The following is a 10,342-nucleotide window of genomic DNA, read 5'->3' as shown; positions in this document are numbered from 1 at the left end:
TTTGTTTTCTCTAGCTTTATTAAGATATAATTGATAAATTAAAATTATATATACTTAAGATATATAATGTGATGTTTTGATACGCATATACATTGTAAAATAATTGTCACAATCAAGCTAATTAACCTACCCATCACCTAACATAAGTAAGCTCTGTGTGTGTGTGCACGTGGGTGCATTGAGAACACTTGAGATCTACTTTCTTAGCAAATTCTAACTATACATTATATCATTAAGTATACACTATTTTCCCTGCAGTCACCAGCCTGCACATTAGATCTCCGGAATTCATTCATCTTATAACTGAAACTTTGTATTCTTTGACCACCTTCCATTAGCAATGTCTTTCTGTCTTCTCATTCCTGAACCTCTGTGTCCTCTTTGATGTTTTACTTTGTCATCTGTTTTATCATTTCTACAATCATTAATTGACACAAGGCAAACCTAGAGGGGGAAAATTAATACTCAGAATAATAAATTCAGATAGGCACTGGAACACTTGATTAGAAGATGAGTCAGAGACAAAAAAATACTCTTAGAATATGAAGTATCAATGATCAAGAAAAAAAAAAAAAAGATTTACAAACATCTTGAAACTATGGGTTGGGTAGTTTCCCAATTGTTTCTGACCAGAGAAGGTGGCAAATAAAAATTACTTCAGCACCCGTGTCTTAGTCAGTTTGAGCTGCCATAACAAACACAGTACCATAGACTGGGTGACTTGGAAAGCAGAAATGTACTTCTCATAGTTGTGGAGACTGGGAAGTCTAAGATTAAAGTGCCAGCAGATCCAACATCTGGTGAAGGCCAGCATCCTGGCTTGTAGACAGCCACCTTCTCCTTGGTTCCTCACTGGCCAAGAGACTGATCAGGGAATCTCCGTGTCTCCTTATAAGGGCATTCAGTCTAGCATCAGGGCTCCAACCTCACGGCCCCATCTCCAAATACCATGACACGGAGCATTAGGTTTAACATTCGAATTTTAGGGGGACACCGTCAGTCAATAGCAGCCCATTACAATGAATTTAAGATGTGTACAATGTCACTGCCTTTGTTTCTCTCTAGTGCCAACCTCCCCTGGGGGAACACAGATGTTGTGATGGTTATAGTAGAAATCCAAATGTAATCAGTTATTGCCCCTCCCCACCTGTGGAAGAACTTGGGCACCTTCCAATACCACCCAAACATTTTTGGTGATCCCCCCACAAATGTCTCACGGGTTTGCATACCCAAATTCACTCACACAGCTGAGACACCAGTAGTTTTAGTTCAAGCTCCTTTGAGTGACCAGCTCAAGACCCCAGGGCTGTTACATTCAGCTGTGCTTCTCATACACATGGGCGAACAAGGGTGACACTCCACAAGAAAGCTTCAGTGGGACACAGAATGAACTCCTCTCAGTATAGAGTTCGGGGAAACCGAAATATGGTTCTTTCAGCGTCTCTTTTAGCTCCTGAGAGATCCAGCCAAGATGGGGTTTTTCCCGAGAAATCAGACCTAACATACTACAGAACTTGAACTTCAGAAGAAAACAGAGAAGAAGCGACAGCTTCTGTGTATATCCATGCTCTGCCCCTTAGGTATTTGTTCCTCAAACACATCATCCTCCCAACACCAACGCATGGCCCTTCCAAAACAGAAGCAAAAAACAAAAACAAAACCAAGACACTCCAGTCTCCTTAGAATCTCATCTGAGGACAAGTAAAAAGATTATCCAATAGCATTTGAGGTCCTGCAGAGTTGACATCCCTCAAAAGTGTGTCTCAGCTGCTCAGACCCAGGTTCCTTGTCTTCTACTCACAGAGACCTTCTCAGGAAAGTGTGAATGAAAAAGAAGCTTGCTCTGACTATTTCAACTCTGGACTGTATAACAAGTACTTTTCAACCTCCTGCCAGGTTAAAAAATCATACTATTCCAGATAGTATGCAGTTTATTAAAACTCTGTTCCCACTGGGGTAGCGGAAATAGCTAATATTGTTGTTTTAAATATATTGAAGATGGATTTGGGGGGTTATTTTTTGTTGGTACAAGCTGATAGGACCAACTATCTCCCTTTTTATCCTTCAGAACAATTGGGAGGTGTTTGGGTTTTGCTTTTTGGTTTTTTGGTGGTTTTTTCTTTTGTTTTGTTTTTTTCAACTGACTCATTTGGTGGGAATAAATTCACATGTCAGCTTGTGGTCTGACCAATATGACTTATCCATAGGAAAAAGAAGAACATTTTCAAATTAAGGTATATTCAGCAGTTACACATTCTTGTTTTAGTTTTTCCTTCTTCTTTAAAATGTATTGACCAGCACCCAGGCCACCTAAACCAAGGGCCTGTGCCTGACACACCCTTGGAGGAAGATTGGTCAACATCATTGCATTGTTTCAGTCAATTTGGTTATAAGGAACAGAAGCTCGTTTCAGGCAGCTTGAGTAAAGGGGGAGCTATTGCAAAAACAATGGACTATTTCATGAAGCTGAAAATGTATACATAGGAAATCCACAGTGGTTGAGAGCTCAATGCTTGCTCACTCTCTCTTCTTCCCACCTCCTCAAACCCCACCATGATGGGCTCTCGCCTCTACTTCCCTCTGTGCTTCCATCCTCTGGCTTCCCTTGGAAGACTAGCTCTCTCTGTTTACACACCAGTCCTTATGGCCCCAAAAGGCTGCTCTAATCCAGTCTTCTGGATTAAAGAAACATCCATGGAACAAGAGTGCCTTTGTCACTTAAGTTAAATTTTTGTGATTCAGATCTGAATTCTTCAGGTTGAGTCAGATGTCCCTGATCTACTATTATAAAAATAGTTGCCAAACCCTATTCTTGGACAAAGTCTATAAAAGGTACTTGTAAGGTCAGAGATGGTCTTGGCAGGCACTCCAAACATGTTCACCATACTTTGTGCTTTCACATTTGAACCTCTTAGCTAGTCCAGCCCTATTTCCTCTGGCGGGTAGTGGAGTGAGAGATAAACCATCCATCTTGGTGAACCTGTACATCACATTTGGTTTTACACAGTTTGCCTGATAGTGATGGGACTAATAAACTCAAGGCCCAAGCGTATAATGTGGTTTTTTTTTCTTCAGCGTAACAGTATTCATTATTTTTGCACCACACCCAGTGCTCCATGCAATCCGCGCCCTCTCAAAAGTTAGTAAGGGGGATTATTCTAGCATATTTCAATGTATTAGCAGAGGTATTTATTTTTAACCAAAAATATGTTAATTAAAAGTATGCAAATAATCCCTCTAAGCTAGGAATCTAACTTCAAAGAATGTATACTGGGGAAATAATTGTAATAGAATACAACATGTTATGGGACAAAGTGCTCATTATGGATGTGTAAAACATAACTCACTGGGAATTTCATGACAAATTTAAGCTCTGTGCATGTGGTTAGGCACAGAAGGCTATTACACAGCCTTTAAAAATCACCTTTCTGAAGACTATTCACTAACATGGACAAAGGTTCATAATAAACTAAAGGGGGGAAAAAAAAACAAAATAGAAAACTACATGTCTGGTCCCCATTTTATCTTCAATTATTTCTCCATAATGCAGTTAAAGAAAATGAGAAGGCAATGCATCAGAATTTTAACAGGGATTATTTCTGAATAGTGGGAACATGGGTAATTTTTATTTTCTTCTTGGTTGTTGCTTTCCTTTCCTACTTGTGGAAGGTAAATGTGTATTGTTTTATAATGTGGAACACATTTACGATACTTATCCTAATGGCCTTGTTGCCTGAACTATTTGACTGGCAGCTTCAGACGTCCATCTCACAACAGTGCGCTCAATGAAACGAACACTAACGGGGAAAATAGAGAAGAAAACACTAATGAAGTACCATGAAACATGACCAGTGTTTGCCTTTAGCTTTCAGTCCATCTTTTGTTCTTGTGGGAAGGGCACCATGGAAACCAGCAATTTTCATCAAACTGGCCTCAAAGGAGCTGTTTGTTTTCTTATTCTTCATCTTGAACTGCCAATGCCCCGACAAGATGCTTGCGATCTCCGGTCAACCTTAGTTAACTGTACATCTCTCTGCTTCCGCAGCTGCACGGAGACTGATAGGGTTTGTGAAAACGGCTGCTTCCATCTTTTTTTATGAATGGTGATGTTTGTTATTGCAATAGAGTGTTGACAAGCATGGCAGAGACTAAAAATACAGTTCCTTTTTGAAATAAAATATTCAGCATTTTCACTGGCCGACGATTTATTTGGCGGTAGTTTCTTGGTTAAAATTCCCTGAGGTTTGTTTATATGGCTATTTTTGTTCTTTATTTTAAGTATATCAGCATTTTTCCACAGCTTCAAGCTATTCTCATCTCAGCATGTAGGAAGTTAATAGGCAGCACAGAAGCTTATTATTTTAATTCCAGTGAAAACATAATTGACTAAAGAAGCAAAGGCAGTAACACCATCCCTTCTGGCATGCTGAAGGACTGACCGCAAATTCAAACTCATCATGGCTCTTGGGAGCACTGGCCCAGGTGACCAAGGGGATGGGCTCAGCAACAGGAGGCTCCAAATAATCTCCAGGCATTGCCTGTGAATATGAAACAAGAACCAGTTGGAATTTTGTTTCCCTGATGTGGCAAAACTTTACGAGATTTTTTTTTTTTGAGAAGCATAAAAGCAATGCCATTCCATTGAAAGTGGTTGTCCTCTAGAGTATACATTTATTCCTATGGTACCACCATTCTTCAAAACATCTGTGAAATTCCCATTTTAGGATTGTTTTGAGATATAGTTTATGAAATGCATCAGAAAATTAATCTTGTCAGTTTCTAATCACATATGAATGAGATTATAAAGTTAGATTACTCAACTTATTTATCAGACTGGGCTCCAGATGCCTTTTGCATTTTCTAAATAGCAGATGCTCTCGCAAAAGCAAAGTTTGCCACCAATAAATCCTTCAAAACCACATGCCTTGGTCTAGGACAGGAATTTCAATATGAGAATTCCCAAAGGGATTAGAAAAATGGCAGAATAAGTGGAATAAGTATATAGCTTTCCAACCTAACAACTCTGAACTGAGCCACTTGGGTTTGTGAGATCAAACCTTAATTAAAAAAGAAAAAAGGAAAGAAATTCTAACTTTTTTTTTCATGCACTCACTTCATAGTGGATGCCAGGCATTGTTCCAGGGGATGTGGCAGCAAACATGGCTGACAGAGGTTGAGCCCTAGCTCTATGGCAATACCAATCTGGAGAGACCTAATTTTAAAAAGTGTTTTAATAGACAATTTTAGAGTTATGTGAATTTGAACTATCTCAGGGAGATATGTATAGATTAGAATACTTCAAAAGTAGGAAAGTTAGGGGAAATTTTTTGAAGTTTTTTCCTTTTTTTTTTTTTTTTTTCCCAGCGCAGGACTTTGAAGCAAAGCAAGGAAGTGTATTTGTCTTCACCTCAATATAATTCAAGTGCCTAGACAATTTGGAATGCTCAAACAATTTGGAATGCTCCCTAAGCTGGAATATACAACCAGATCTACTCACCTGCCTCACCTGGTTGTTATGAAGTAAAGGACTGAAAACTTTAAATGTTGTTTAATTAAAGTATCATCTTGGCCATCATCACTAGCAGTGGCAACAGTTTCTAGTAGTTGAGATGTCAAAGGTTTCATCCCTTTGACAAAAAGGCAAAAACAGTTAGGGAAGATCAGTTATAGTTAGTCCAGTTTTAGTCAACAAATGTAATTTAGACCCCAGGAATGGGGCCAAGATATGAGGACACAAAAATGAATGTTCTGGTGGTGATTTCTTCAGTTGCAAGAACTCATCTAAGTTATCTCAAGTATTGAGGTCTTCCTGAGAATGTAATAGGGATGCATTATCTCTCAGTTCTTAACTAGGACCAGCTGTGGAAGCTCATCCCCCCATTTCTATGTGTCTAGATGCCTAGAGAGCTCCTTGGTTGGTGCTGTCTAAGCTTGGTGCTGTCTTAACATAGGGGAAACAATCTTGCTCAAGAGAGGACAGTGATTTGGCAGATGATATCTAGAAAGACCAGCAGCTTGATGTTCCCATTCAGAAGATCAGCAGACTCTTAACAAAACAGAATTGTGTTGTAGTGGGAAGAGCAAAGCTCCTGTCATACTACAAAGCTTCACCTCATGTTGGGTGGAGCTCTCGGTTCCTCCTGGAAATTCAAGGGCTACTATTCATAGTGCTTGTCCTACTTTTCAAATCATCCCCAAATGTTGGGGCAAAAGACATTCAACTGATTCCCTAAAGTTAAGTCCCCTTTCCCTGCCCATTTCCCAAGTACCACCCTTCTTTCCTCTATGTCCTCAAGGACTGGTCCCTATAGAATATCCTCACAGTTTTTTCATAAATGATGTCATTACATCAAAGAAATAAAAGTACCTTCCCTCATTAATCATGATCTTGACTTCATCTACTACTTCTCTTGGGTCCTAAGACCTTGATCTTCAAATATTCTAAAATGCTGTGTGGCAGGTGTCTGCTACTGTGGCCCTGGCCTCCCCTTGCTGCATTGCCCTACTCCCCGACAGCCATCCCCTTGATGAACAAGCCACACAAAATTGTTGGTACTGCATCTCAGACTAAAGGAAAAATTATTATCCAGCCCAGGGATTCTTTTTTGTTAAAAATTATTAACCAATTATTCCCAACTCTCTAAAAATATTAACCAATTATACCCAATTGTCCAAAGGCCCATTCCTAAAATCATCCCGTCAATTCAAATTAGTTTCTTCCTCCTGACTTGAGAAACAAAGATGTTTTTCCTCTCACTGTAAGAGTAAGTCCCTTTCAACAGATAGGCTTGTGCATATGCCATTAGTAATCTAAATTCTCCTTTCAAGTTGCTATTGTATTAATGAGTAGTAGTCAGCTTAATTGAAATTCATGGATAAAATAAATTCCTGTCTATATTTTTTGTTAAATTAATTTGAAATAAATGTGTATCCAGTAGACTTATGAGGTTAGTGGTATAAGGTAGGTAAGATTTCAAATGATTTCTTCTCACAGAGAGAAGTTTTGTAGACAAAAGAGAAAACTGAAATTGACCTGTGTTGCTAGTCTTTTTTGTGACCTTATTAATATCCCTGAGACCTTTAGGAATGTATTTTAAGATTTTATTTATTTATTTGCCAGAGAGAGAGAGAGGGAGAAAGAGCGCACAGGCAGACAGAGTGGCAGGCAGAGGCAGAGGGAGAAGCAGGCTCCCTGCCAAGCAAGGAGCCCGATGTGGGACTCGATCCCAGGACGCTAGGATCATGACCTGAGCCGAAGGCAGCCGCTTAACCAACTGAGCCACCCAGGCATCCCTAGGAATGTATTTTAAATGAAAACTTGTACTGCCTTTGATATTCCAAGTACCTTGGTCACCAGGAATTTAGATAAGAAATGTTTGGAATGGAAATTACCCTCAATTTCTTCTAAATATAAAAATGATGATGTACATGTATATTTTTTTCCCTTTGCCTTCCAGGAAAGCACACCCTCTGCTGTACCCTCTCTTCTAACGTTGTGTCACACACCTGCTTTGAATCTCTATGTGGTCAATGATGTATTTACTCTTTCAAAGTATCTCGTAACAGCATGATTAGAATATAGGTAGACTTTAGTCATTGATTTATATCTTTATTCTTTAAACATTGTATAGTGCCTAATATATGCCTGCTATATGGCATTTGGCTTTGAAAATATAAAGAGAAAGACAGAGTCTCTACCCTCAAGGAATTAAAGTCTATCTGGGAAGAAAGATGGGTAAATTACTAACTATGACAGAATGTGACAAATACATAATGAAGATGTAGACAAAGTGCTTCAGAGACATAGAGGAGGTAGTGAATAATATGTGCTGGAGAAGTTGAGAATTAGTCAAAGTTTTATCTGCTACATTTGGACTAGAATGGCGTAGCAGTTGGAAGTGGACGAATCGTGTACACACGGACACATACACGAACCTGTTAGAGTACAATTTTAGATGTCAGCATAAAGCTGTCTTATATTCCAGTTTTACAGCTGGGGAAATCAAGACATGTATTTCACTGGCGTCACAGTTGGCTTCAGGGCCATTGGGGCTGACCCTGGCATCATCTGGCACTTCCATTCATTTTTTCTGCCTTGTTTGCTAGAGAATATTTTGAAACAGTGGACGCTCATGATTTCCAAGCACTTAGAAAAATGCTGTTTGACCACTGAACACATTCTTCTTGATTGTTTTGGATTAAGAATTGCTACTTTGCTGAAATTAAGCCAAAGCAGCATTCAGGAAGCAAGGTATTTTGTTTGAACAGAACATAAATCTAAGCTGGAAATGGGGGCTGCTTGGGTTCCCTGTTCTGAAGCCCTCTCAAGTCTGTGAGTTCCACTGCAAGCCCTCACTTCCTGACCTCAGGAATACGGCTTCACAGGTCTACTGCTCTAAACTCACACTTGCCATTTCCTTTCATTTTGTGGCTTTTAGACCTGTTTCAAGAATGTAGTGCAGAATTGTAATTTCATGGACGGTTATGCAATTCTTTATAATGGAGGGCCTCTAAGATTGTTGAATTTCATTGGTTACCAAGCCATGTAGATGACTGACCAATGGTTACAATTTGAATGGTCCACAGAAGTAAAAATAAATGGAATAATTCCACAGTAAATGTAAGCTGCTTCACAGCCCTTGATAAGGTAACTCTTGAAACATGTACATAAAGAACTAAATGATGACTGAGGAATGAGAATCCCTATTACCTCTGTGATGTGTCTCTCAGACAAACATACTCCCAGAGATGGCAGTAGTCAGTCAGGCCTCAAGGCGGTGTTAACTCACTATGGGACTTGAGTTGAGCCATGTTAACTTCTTCCTAGCTTAGGTACCCATCCTGCAAAATAAAATAAGAAAACTATGTTGGGGATGCCTGAGTGGCTCAGTGGGTTAAGCCTCTGCCTTCAGATCAGGTCATGATCTCAGGGTCCTGGGATCAAGTCCCGCATCAGGCTCTCTGCTCCGAAGCAGGGAGCCTGCTTTCCCCTCTGTCTCTACTTGTCATCCCTCTCTCTCTCTGTCAAATAAAAAAAAAAAAAAAAAAAAAAAATCTTTTAAAAAAAGAAAACTATGTTGAATTTTTGAAGCACTCATATTTTTAAAAATGTAAGACTAGAGAAAATCTCATTTTTAGTTCATTGAAATAACATATGACTATGGACTGAAGGTTTGTTACCTCTAAAATTCTTGTGTTGAAGCCCTAATGTGATGGTATTTAGAGGTGGGGTCTTTGGGAAGAAAGGAGGTTATGAAGGTGGAGCTTCCATGATGGGATTAGTGTCTTTGTGCGAAAAGGGAGAGAGCTAGCCCAACCTCTCCTTCTACCCTGGGAGGATACGGCGAGAAAATCGTCATCTGCAAACTAGGAAGAGGGCCCTCCCAAGGCATTAGATTTACTGGTGCCTTGGTCTTGGACTTTCCAGTTTCCAGAACTGTAAGGAATCAATGTTTGGTGTTTAAGCTACCTGGTCATGGTGATTTGTTACGGCAGCCCAAACTAAGACCGTACTCGCTGTGTAATATTTCTTAATAATTCTAAATAGTGACAATTGCAGTGATACTTTAGGTCGAGATTCTCAAACTTTCAATATTAGAAACTCTTTGTTTTGGCTTTGTGATATCTTATATTTCTCTCTTCGTTTTGAGTGTGTGTGTGTGTGTACACATATATAATTTTTATATAGTTCATTTTTAATGCAAAGGGTGATATATGCTCATAGTAAGAAATTGAGACAGTACAGAGTACTAAGTTTTACAATTTTACATTAAAAACCTTATCTACTAGATAACTTCCTAGAAGTAGAAATGATGAATCAAAAAGTATGAACATTCAGCATGCCTGGATGGTTTAGGCATTAAGTGTCTGCCTTCTGCTCAGGTTGGGATCCCAGGATCCTGGGATCCAGTCCCACATCGGGCTCCCTGCTCCTCAGAGAGCCTGCTTCTCCCTCTCCCTCTCTGCCTGCTGCTCCCCTTGCTTGTGCTTTCTCTCACTATAACAAATAAGTATATATAAAATCTTTAAAAAACAAAACAAAATTACAAACATTCAAAATTGGATAGATACTCGTCAAATTTCCAAAGTTTATGCTTCCACCAATATTATTTGTCTCCATGCAACTTCCCCACACTGGGTGTTACAAAAATCTTAAATGTTATATATTTTAGAAGTTAAAAGTGGTATTTTATTGTGCTTTCCATTTGCACATATTTAATTATTAGGAACTGAACAGTGTATTGCTTTTATTAAAATCAATAAGCTCTTATTTCAGAGAGAATTGTATAATGCTTCTTGAAATAATAGATAATGCCCTAAGATAATCTAATAAATTAAGGGC

The sequence above is a fragment of the Mustela putorius genome, unplaced genomic scaffold, assembly GCF_011764305.1.
Source record: "Mustela putorius furo isolate JIRA1106 unplaced genomic scaffold, ASM1176430v1.1 tig00003863_pilon_pilon_pilon, whole genome shotgun sequence".
In the NCBI taxonomy this organism is placed as follows: domain Eukaryota; kingdom Metazoa; phylum Chordata; class Mammalia; order Carnivora; family Mustelidae; genus Mustela; species Mustela putorius.
Note: the sequence above shows the minus strand (reverse complement) of the source record.